Consider the following 11,242-nt stretch of genomic DNA (forward strand, 5'->3'; position numbering starts at 1 on the left):
CACATGCAGTGGTTTTAAAGTATGTCCAAAGCTCTGTGATACTCATCCCTTTAACAAGTGGAGCCTAATACTCCTCCCCTTAGTGTGGTCTGGATTTAGTGACTCTCCTAGTGGACAGATTGATATGAAGTGACCATCTGTGACTTTAGAGATGAAGTCATAAGAGGCTCAGCAGCTTCCTCCTTGCTCTCTCTTGGATCAGCTCTAGGGGAAGCCAGCTGCCATGTTGTGGGGATGCTCAAGCAGCCCCAAGGAAAGGCCCATGTAATGAGGAGCTGAGAGGAATTGAACCAAAAGCCAGTAGAGAATTGAGGTCTCCTGTCAGTAGCCATGTAAGCGAGCTATTCTGGAAGCACATCCTTCATTCCCAGTCAACATCTTAAGTTCAACCTCATGAGGGACCTTGAGCCTAGCTCAGCCACTCCCAGACTCCTGACCCACAGATACTGTGTGAGGTAATCCACGCTTGTTGTTTCAAGCTGCTAAGCAATCTGTTGCAATAGATAATTAATGCAACACATTTCTGTGCTTTTTTGGCCTACATGTCTGAGACACATAATATCTAATTAGCAGCTCTTGAGAATAAGGCACCAGTGGCTCAGGGCTCAGCAATGTTTGATGGACAGACAGATGGATGAATGGATGGGTAGATGAGGGTGCACAAAGTAAGCGAGGAGGCGCCCTTGCTTACTTTGGCTTTAGGGTTGGATGGATGGGTAAATGGATGGATGGATGGATGGATGGATGGATGGATGGATGGATAGATGGATAGATGAGGAAATGGGTGGGTGGATGGATGGATGGGGAAGTGGATGACTGGATGAACAGGTTGGATGGATAAGTAGATAAGTGGCAATTGAATGGATGGGTGGATGGATGGAGGCATGGGGAGATGGGTGGGCAGATAGATGGATGTGTGGATGGATGGATGGATGGATGGAAGGATGGATGGATGGATGGTTGGACAGATGGATAAATGGATGGATGTTCAAGAACTTCCAGGCTGCTCAGAGGCAGCAAGCTTAGTGTGGGCAGTTGCAAAGTTTATTTAACAAGTCTGATATTTTAGTTCACTGTGTTTTCAGACAGTGGTGCCCTTTCTCATGCTCCTTAGTGGCCCAGAAAACAGTTTTGATGGCTAATTGAGTGGTGGTCACAATTTCTTCTCCTGTAAAGACCGTGCTTTTTGTCTGTGAGGTTGCTCTAGGCCTGACTGTCCTGTCAACTGTCTCTTTGGTTTCTATCTTATCTACCTGCCAAGACGATACTCTCTCCTGTGAATGTCTTTTCTTCATCAGACACCTTGAATCACAGATAGTTGGAGATGAAAAGGACCTTAGAAACCATGAGAAACACCATGGGTGAGGAGAGTGGGCACCTCTGGAGCCATAAACCTAGCTTCAGGTCCCGTTCTGCCACTCACCAGCTGGGTGACTAAGGGTAAGTCATGTAACCTCTCTGACCCCCAGCCTCTTCCTCTGTGTGTGGCACCTGCCTGCCATCACATGTGGAGTGCTCAGCGCAGAGCTGGCCTGTGCTATGGAGCTAAGCACAGGAACAACCCATCAGTGTCACTGTCATCCCAAAGCCAAAGTCCTGCCATGTCATTGGGAGAGGCTAAAGTAACACGTGCAGAATGTTTATCCCAGCACTCCCAATTGTGAGAGCCATTCATCTCATCCAACCCTCTTAGGTTGTTGTTTTTAGACAGTGTCTTGCTCTGTCACCCAGGTTGGAGTGCTGTAGCATGATCATGGCTCACTGTAACCTCGAACTCATGGGCTCAGGCAATTCTCCCACCTCAGTCTCCTGAGTAGGTGGGATTACAGGTGCGCCCCACCATGCTGGCTAATTCTAATTTTGTTTTGTTTTGTTTTGGAGATGGAGTCTCACTCTGTTGCCCAGGCTGGAGTGCAGTGGCGTGATCTTGGCTCACTGCAACCTCCGCCTCCTGGGTTCAAGTGATTCTTGTGCCTCAGCCTCCTAAGTAGCTGGGACTACAGGCATGCGCCACCATACCTAGCTATTTTTTTTTTTTTTGTATTTTTTAGTAGAGATGGGGTTTCACCATAATGGCCAGGCTGGTCTTAAACGCCTGACCTCGTGATCCACCCACCTTGGCCTCCCAAAGTGCTGGGATTACGTAAACATGTTTTTTTTTTGTTTTTTTTTTTTTGTTTTTTTTTGTTTTTTGTTTTTTTTTGTAGAGACAGGATCTTGATATGTTGCCCAGGCTGATCTCAACCTCCTGGCCTCAAGTGATCCTTCTGCCTTGGCCTCAAAATCTTTGGGACTACAGGCGTGAACCATGGTGCCAGGCAGACCACTTCACTAACCAGATGAGGAAACCGAGGCTGAGAGGTAGAGTGGTTTGCCCAAAGCAAGCTGGTGAATTAGTGGCATGGTCAGGACACAAATCCTGACTCCAAGACCAGTGCTCCTCCTCTCTCTTCTGAACCCGTTTTCTGCACCCTTGGCTAAGAGGAAAATGCAAGATTCACCTCTGAACACTCCGCCTTGGCCTCAAATGGCCACAAGAGGGAGCCCTTGGAATTACTCGGGGCCTCCGTGCTTCCGATGTAAGGAGCCCTTCCATCCGTTCTTGAAGGCGCCTAGGCCGGTAGCCCCTGCCCTGCCCCTTCCCTCCCTGTGGCAGCACCTCTGAGGCATTCCAGACCCCGGTTCCTTTTCCCTCTCCACCTCCACCCTCCTCCTGGATCCCAGGATTGTCTTTCTCCTTTTGCTGAGTAGAACTGGGATCCTCAGAACCCCATGGTGGTTTTGCCAGGCAGGTGGTGCACATTTGAGGCACCCTGGCTTACTTTGGGTTCAGGGTTGCAGTGACATTGTCCAGTTGTCCTGTAGCATCTACTGACACTCCCATCCAGCTATTCCACAAACTTCTGCTCAGCCACACTGGGTGGGAGAGGCCAGGCCAAGGGAGGTGGAGGAGGTGGGAGAGGAGTTTACCTACTGTGTAGCTAGAAGATGACAGAGTTACAGCACACAATGACAGGACATGGCTCAGAGTGGTAGTTGGACACAAGCAGAAGGGCTGATAGTAGGGGCCTTGGGGACAGCTCTAGGCTGATTTGAGCCCTAAAGGATGCCAAATAGTTGGCTAGGCAAATAAGGCCCACAAGTTCCTAAGAAACTGAGAGGAGGACCCTTGCTTCTGGGTCAGGGGTGCTACCTGGGAGGACACCTCTTCTCTGGGCATCTGTAAATATGAATAATAAAACCTACTCCGCCTTCGTCATTGGAGGAAAGAACGTCTGAGTGCATAGAAATGGAAGCAGGTTGGAAATTAAATACCATGCCCATTTCAGGGATGTATTTTAGCACCAGTGTTTTTCTCTTTCCCAGGGTGTTCTCCAGTAAGCGTTCATTCTGTGTCCCCCAGCACCCACTTTCCTTGTCCTGACCTTCCTGCGGATGCATTTTTGAGACCACTCAGGTTCCTGGGTCACTGATGAGCGTCCCTGTGGGCCTCCCACTGTCTTCCACTTGGCGGCTGACTCCAGCCCTCTTCCCTAGCTTGGCTTTTTCCATGAGTCATTTTAAAGTCTTTGTATAAGGCCTATTAGGATAAAAACAGGAAGGCAGGCAAGCCAGCAAGCCCTGGAGGCCATCCCTGGGCTCTTAGGAGATTAAAGTCTGCAAACACAGTCCCAGGTGTCTGTGGGCCATCTGCCCCCGCACCCACCTTGTGCTGACCAGAAGACCTCAGAATCTGGGATGAATGGACGCTGTTTGAATGTTGGAAATGCCCCGTTGTCCCTTTCTGTAGATCTTTTTAGGCAACACAAATGGCAAGCTCTTTCCAAGTGTCATTCTCCAAATAGATTCCTTCTAGTCTAGGGTTCGGGGGAGGGAGTGGAATAAGAGGTGAGCCCCTCCTGATGCTCCAGCAGTCCCCTCTGTGGGCCCAGCAGGCCACTCTTAACACCTCCAAAACCTGTGGTTCTTGCAGGACATACACTTTGTTTCCTACTCTCCTGGTCTCACTGTGCATAACTGAGTTTGCAATTCTCCAGTTCTCCCAAATGCATATCCTCCCTTGCAGACAGCATTTTTCAGAGAACAGGAGGGAGCTGCTTCCTTAAGTGTTGCCTGGGATCACATTCAAACTGGAGACGTTGCCAGAAGCAAATCCACCTCAGTGGGGATCCTGGTTGACCCGGGAGACCCTCTGCTCCTGAGGGAACTGCTGAGGGGCTTGGGCTGTGACTCCAGGACCAAGGGTTTTGGGAGGGACTTTCCTTCCCTGGAAAAGGAAAAGGAAGTGGAGCTACCAGCTGCTGTTCTGGGAGGCTAGAGGCTCATCTCTCTACCATGCACCCTTTCCAAAGCTCTGTTCTCTAAGGGCTTCTCGAAATACCCACTTTAATCAGAGTTAACCTGGATTTGAAGGTTGAGATGATTAGATGTGTCAAAAAACTTTTAAAGTCTAATAACACCCAGTGCTGTCAAGAATGTGGAAAAAAAGAGACATGTAGGCATTGTTGATGTGAGTGTCAATTGGTATCCATTTTTTGAAGGGAGTTTGCTAGTATCATTAGAATATGAAATAGAAACACTCTCAGACTCCACATTTCCACTTCTAAGAGTCAGTTCTAGAGAAATATGTGCACATGGACACAAAGAGTCGGGCAGGAAGATGGTTGCAGAAATGTTGTTCGTAACTGCAAAAAAATAAAATAAAATAAAAAGCCACCAAATCAAAAAACCAAACACCTAGCATTTGTCCCCAGTTTTACCAAGATATAATTGACAAGCCTCGGGTTTAGACACTGTGGAGGAACTGGGGTACTGTATGCTTTGCAGTCACTAAAAAGAATGACATAAACCTACAGTTGCTGACTTAGAAGGACCTCAAGATGGATCTTTTCATGAAAAAAAAGAAATACAATTATATGTACTGTGTTACCCCATTTATGTTAAAAACAAAAAAGAAGAAAGTTAAAATAAAGTCAAAGGAATGCTTGGGAAGGTTTGGGATGAACACACCCCACGTTGAGAATAGCAGTGATCTATGAAAGGTTGTAGGCTGGGAAACAATTGAAAAGGGTTTCATTTTTTAGTTTGTAAACATATCTGTTGTTTGAAATGTTTCTTAATGAGCACATATTTATGTGTATTGTTTTCGTTCCCCAATATGTATATTGGATTTTGCTCCAGGGCACTCACCTCAGAACAGTCCTGCTCAGAACCTCTGAAGTTAGTTGACTTCATTCAGCGAACATTTTCCGTGTGAGCCTCTGCCCTGCGCAGCTCTGCGTTGGGTGCTGAGGACATCAGGGCCATTGTCCCCAGTCCCAGGGAGTGCAGTCGCCTGCAAGGAGAGGCAGATGGACAGATGAGGACTGCGCAGTGTGGCAGAAGCTGTGAGGAGTGTCCTCGTAAGGACGGCAAGGAGGCCAGTTCCTCTGGATGAAGTCAGGGGAGGCTTCTTGGAGGAAGTGACACTAACTTGAGTCTTAAAGATGATGGGGGTGTGGATGGGGTATAGATTGGGTGTGGATGAACCAGTGGAAGAAGAAGAGATTTGAAGATTTGAAGAGGAGGGTTCCAGGAGGGGAGACGTGCATTTGGGGGAACACAAGGTGGGCGATGGGTGGGATTGGGGAGCACGAGAAGAGTTAGGGGCAAGGGCTGAGCGTGGCTTCTCATCTCTCAAGTCCTGATTGTTGCTCTGGGGTGCAGGGAGCCAGCCAGTGGCCAGCAGAGGGCACTTCTGCCTCTTCCAACTGCAGAGTCTGGAGCCCCCGGGGTGGAGCTGGTCAATGGTTTCATGTTGACAGGGGTGGGGAAGCTGGGCTCTCAGGACCTCAGGGAGGATGTGCCCCAGGGGCGAGTGAGACCCAGACACAGATGATTACCCTGCGGCATGAGGAGGCGGGGCGAAGGACTTTAGCCAGTCCACACGTGCAGAGAGGTCATCTGCTTTCAGAGATGGTGAAGAGAGGGGCTTCAGTCAGAATGTGAGTACGTGGTGGCACAGGAGGCTTGTGGCCACGGTGAAAGCAAAGGCTGGAGTCGAAGACGGCATTCCAAGAGGGTGTTCCGAGGGCCGCAGCAGCATCAGCCCAGGGGTCTGGCATGTGGCCTCTCCCGCCAGTCCCCTCCACCGCCCACCCTCATTCTCTCTCCCTGAGCTCTTTTCCCTGCTCCTCCAAAGCAGCGTCCCTTTCCCAGTCCTGAGCACTCCTGGGCCCTCCACCTGCTCCCCAGCAAACCCACCTGGAGCAGCTGCTCAGTGCCGGGTCTTCTTCTGGAGGCGGGGACATGGCAGGACCCCAGGAAGGCCCCAGATCATTCCACTGGGAGGGAGACACGGACACTAACTAAAGAAACCAGAGCTTCCAGCAGCGATGGGCCCCATGCAAAGGATTCAACAGTGCCACCGACAGGTCAGAGAGGCCCCTGGGGGCACTTTAGATGAGACCTGAATGTCAAACTGGAGTGTGGCATGAGGGTGAGGCCCTTACAGGTAGAACTCCTTGGACAAAGGTGAGCATGAGGCTTTCAAGAGAGGGAGAAATCAAAGGTAACCCCTTGATTTTGATCCGAGCCACTGGGTAAACAGGAGGGCTGTTTTCTAAGGGAAGGGGGACTGTGGGAGAAGCCAGCTTTGGGGAGCGAATCCAAAGTTCCATTCTGGTCACCAGAAATCAGAGGTGCTGATAAGCAGTGCACGTGCAGTGTCACGTAGGCAGTTAGAAATCTGAGTGCGGGCCAGGCGCTGCGGCTCACACCTGTCATCCCAGCACTTTGGGAGGCCAAGGTGGGAGGATTGCTCGAGCTCAGGAGTTCAAGACCAGCCTGGGCAAAACTCTGTCTCTACAAAATATACAAAAATTAGCTGGGCGTGATGGCGCGTGCCTATAATCCCAGCTACTTGGGAGGCTGAGGTGGGAGGATTGGTTGAACCCGGGAGGCAGAGATTGCAGTGAGCCAAGATCGCACCACTGCACTCCAACCTGGGCGGCATAGCAAAACCCCATCTCAAATAAATAAATAAACAGAAAAGAAAAAGAAATTTGAGTTTGGATCCTCAGAGAGAGGTCAGGTGTGGGAGTCCGCAGTGGGGAGGCATCTAAGGCCAGGATGAGAGTCTAGCTGAATCCAAGCTCACACCAGTCATCGCTCAACAGCCAGTAAGTCTAGTAAGTTGAGAGGCAAGGTGTTGGGGTAAGGAAAGCAACTTCATTCGGAGAGCCAGCAAACCGAGAAGATGGTGGACTAGTGTCCTAAAGAACCTTCTTAAGTTAGTAGGAGCTTCAGGCTCCCTTTAATGTCAAGGGAAGAGGGAAGAGGAGAGGGCTGAGGTCAAGAAGGGACTGATGACCACAGCCATGTGGGTGTGAGCAAGGGTCTGAGGAGGTTGTGAAACATCTTTGTTCTTGGTCTGTTGACTTCGGTTCAGATGAAGTAGGTCAGGCCACAGTGTTCCTATAAATCTTTAATGAAATACTGTTCCTCATGTGTACAAGTCCTTATCTCCTTAGGAGTTAGTTTTGAGAAATGGGCTGTTATCATTCTTAAAGTTGAACTGCAAGTAATTAGCTAGCCTACATGCAAAGCTAAGCAGAAGCTTTTTTTTTTTTTTTTTTTTTGAGACAGAGTCTGGCTCTGTTGCCCAGGCTGGAGTGCAGTGGCAGGATCTCCACTCACTGCAAGCTCCGCCTCCTGGGTTCACGCCATTCTCCTGCCTCAGCTTCCCAAGTAGCTGGGACTACAGGCACCTGCCACCACACCTGGCTAATTTTTTTGTATTTTTTTTAGTAGAAATGGGGTTTCACCATGTTAGCCAGGATGTTCTCAATCTCTCGACCTCATGATCTGCCTGCCTCGGCCTCCCCAAGTGCTGGGATTACAGGCGGGAGCCACCGCGCCCTGCCAGCAGAAGCTTTTAACCTAAAGCAGGGGTGTCCAATCTTTTGGCTTCCCTGAGCCACACTGGAAGAAGAAGAATTGTCTTGGGCCACACACAAAATACACGAACACAAATGATAGCTGATGGTCTTTAAAAAGATCACACAAAAAATCTAACAATGTTTTAAGAAAGTTTATGAATTTGTGTTGGGCTTCGTTCAAAGCTTCCTAGGCCACATGGGGCCCACGGGCCATGGGTTTCATTAGTTTTACCTGAAAGGTTTTACTATGAGGGCAGAGGCAAAATGGAGTCAGTTAGGCGAAGCCTCCCTCCACTGTTAGAAGATTGCCCCAGGGATGAGGGACAAGAAGGGGCTGGGCCTCATTCCTGCTGCAGAGAACATTTGGATGCGTTTGGATGGAGGAAGTGAAGGTGAACAAGGAGTGAAACCAGGAGTGATCCCTGTGTTCAGCAGTCAAGTGGAGAAGCAGCCTCAGGAGCAGTGCGGGATCAAGCTTGGCTGATGCTGCTGTGGGGTCAGGTGCAGCCACGGCCTGGGATCCGGCATCACGGCGGTCCTAGGTGCCCTTGACTTGAACTGTCCCTGTCTCCTGGAGCATCAGGGTCTGGTCCCATCTGCCACCCCTCCTGCCTGTGAGTGCATCCATCACATCCTGAAGGTGGTCTCGCCTCCTTGAGGGGCTCTTCACAAGTGAAGGACGCCACGAGGAAGGTCGCCCAGGGCCACGTGGAGGGTGGGGTTTGGTTGAAGATGGGAACCAGTGCAGGGTTGCCACAGGAATCTGGCGAGATGGGGCAGAGCCTGGAAGTGAGGCAGCAGAAGGAGATGGTGTTAGGGGAGTGGGTGGCGGCTCCTTCATTATGGCAGACAGATTCCTGAGCAAGGTGACCTTTGGGCCTCAGGCCTAGTATGGGGCTGGTCTGCAGCTGGGGGCAGGTGGCCCACCCTGGGAAGAGAAGGAAGACAGTGCTCCTGCCGCCTCCAGCCTCACCTCCCTCCACCACCCCCACTCCCAGCCCATATGCCAGTTTTCTGAAGTTGTCCGGAGAGCAGGGACAGAAATACATGGCCAGAGAGTTCACTTTAGGTCCCGGGAGTCCCCATGCTGTCCTTTATTTTTCCACCTTTGTAAGTGTCCTGCCCTCCACCTACAGCTGCACCCCTACTTCTTTTCTGGCAAACTCCTACTCATCCTTCAAGACCCAGGCTAAGTACTGCTCACTCCAGAAAACACTCTAGACCACCCGCTGCCCCATCCAGGATTGATGAACCCCTCGGGGCTCCCACAGCGCCAAGGCCTTCGGTCTGGATTTTCACCATTCTGTAGTAGTCCCCTCCTCCCTCTCCCTCCCCAGAAGCTGGGGATGCCTCTTCCTACAGTGGCCCTAAGATCACAATCCCTGCCCTGATGTCATCACCACCCTCGGACCCCCTTGAGAAGCAAGTTAAGCAAACAGCAAGTTAAGCTGACCCAGCTTCACCTTGGGACCACAGTGTGTTTGTACATATTTCAGGCAGGCAGAGGCTGTTGCCGTTTCGGGAGAGGAGCTTGGCAATCAGAGACAGCAGGCACCCAAATTCTCGTGGACTCAGGGTGGAGAGCCTTTCCCTAGCAAACGCTCAGGTGTGGGGCAGGTCAGTACCGCAGCGGCGGCTAAAGAATGCCTTTTCATGACTGTGCATCTTAGGACAATCTTCCTGACTTCTTAGGACAATCTTCCTGACGCATTGTTTTCCACATGGGGGACTGTGGTGCAGAGATGGAGGCCTGGTCCAGGGTCACCCAGCCAGCGGGGCGGAGTCCTTCCTCCTGGGTACTTTGCGGGACTTGGGCTTGGCTCAAAGCTCAGAGGTCAGCTCACTGTGGCCCACGCGGAAGGCCACACCATGGTTCCGGCCTCAGTAAGCGCTCAGTTGATGCCAGCCAGTAGTTTATTAACAGTAGCTCAAACTGAGCACCTACTGTGTGCCCTGGTACTTAATGTGGCGGGAGTGGAAGGTGGGCAGTGTAGTGTCAGCTAGTCACTCCTGATGTCAGCTGGTCCAGTCCCACCTGACATCCTGTTGGGGTGCGCCTGGGGAAGCTGCTTCTCCTGCCAGAGGAGCAGACAGGGATGGGGGGCTAGTCCCAGGGAGTGAGGATGGCGATGGCTTTTCATGCTCAAGCCTGCAGAGGATTTTGAGTTCGAGGGCAGGCAAAGGTATGAGTCATCCTTGGAAGAGACTTCGTTAGTCTCTTCCACACCCTGGGCAGAGAAGCGAGGCCCAGCCCAGTGAGGGGGGATTGAATTGGTGTGCTCTGAGATGGGGCAAGAAGCAGTCCCGGGTGGAAGAGGACCCATTGGAGATTGAAGGAAATGCCTGTGGGGGACACAGCACCCAGGGGCCCTCAGATGGGAGAGGAGCTGAGGCAGGCACGAAGGCCCCACCCTCTTTCCTTGTGAACCCTGCTTCTGCACAAGGCCTGGCCTGGACATTGGCCTTTTCTTGTGGCCCTGTTATGGTCTGTAAGGAACCCAGCACTCACCTGCTAGTCTACGCTCCTCGCCTCCACCGCTTCCAAAGAGCCAGGCCTCCTGTTCTCAAAAGGCTGAGCCTCAGAGCCAGAGCTTGTCTCACATGTGGACTGAACGGGCCACACAGCAGCTCAGCCTCTGTCTCCAGAAGATGCAGGAAACTGAGAGCCCATGGGCAGCTGCCTCCCCTGCGGAGGACGGAGGCACCTCTTCTACAACAGCATCCGAGGAGGAGCTCCCGCCTGGAGGACGGCGCCCGGGGCAGCCCCGAGGTGAAGGCGCAGGACAGACTGTCCTCTGGCTCTGCCCCCTGTCACTCCTCAGCCTCCTGAACGGGGGCCACATCCCAGAGGCCCTGCTGGGGCCACAGGACATGTCCATCATGTGTGATGAGTCATAGCAACTATTTTCAGCTTCTTGATCAAGGACATTTTGGTCTTTCTGGGTCGCGTGTGACTTAGTGAGAAGCCCTGGCCTCTCAGACCCCAGCAGTGACTTGTCCATGAGCTGAGATGCCTGAGAGGCAGCCTGCGCTGGTTCCTTTCCGGGCGATCATTCATGGTCATGGGTTACACACAAGTCTCAGATCCCAAAACCTGGGCTTCCTCTTGCCTCTGGGGCCTCCATCTGCCCCCATGGCCGGGGAGAGTTACAACATGCATTAACCCCAGCTGCATTCTGTCAAGATGCAAAAGAATGTATAGTAAAAAGAGTCTCACTCCCTTCCCGGCCCCAGCCTCCAGGGACCCTCCTGGAAGCAGCCACTGTTTCCAGTTCCTGGTGTCTCCTTCCAAAGATGGGTAGCTCCAAGCAGTGATATAGACA

At 51.6% G+C, this 11,242-nt stretch overlaps 1 long non-coding RNA gene across 1 annotated transcript; it reads left to right on the forward strand.

Moving 5' to 3' along the window:
- The first annotated feature begins 235 nt into the window (after window positions 1–235).
- On the forward strand, window positions 236–2,578 carry LOC105467515 (uncharacterized). The gene is made up of 3 exons (XR_978933.2): window positions 236–455; window positions 1,299–1,440; window positions 2,208–2,578. It is a non-coding gene; the product is annotated as an uncharacterized lncRNA (long non-coding RNA).
- Window positions 2,579–11,242: the final 8,664 nt, after the last annotated feature.

Source organism: Macaca nemestrina, chromosome 7 (genome assembly GCF_043159975.1).
Source record: "Macaca nemestrina isolate mMacNem1 chromosome 7, mMacNem.hap1, whole genome shotgun sequence".
NCBI classification, from domain to species: domain Eukaryota; kingdom Metazoa; phylum Chordata; class Mammalia; order Primates; family Cercopithecidae; genus Macaca; species Macaca nemestrina.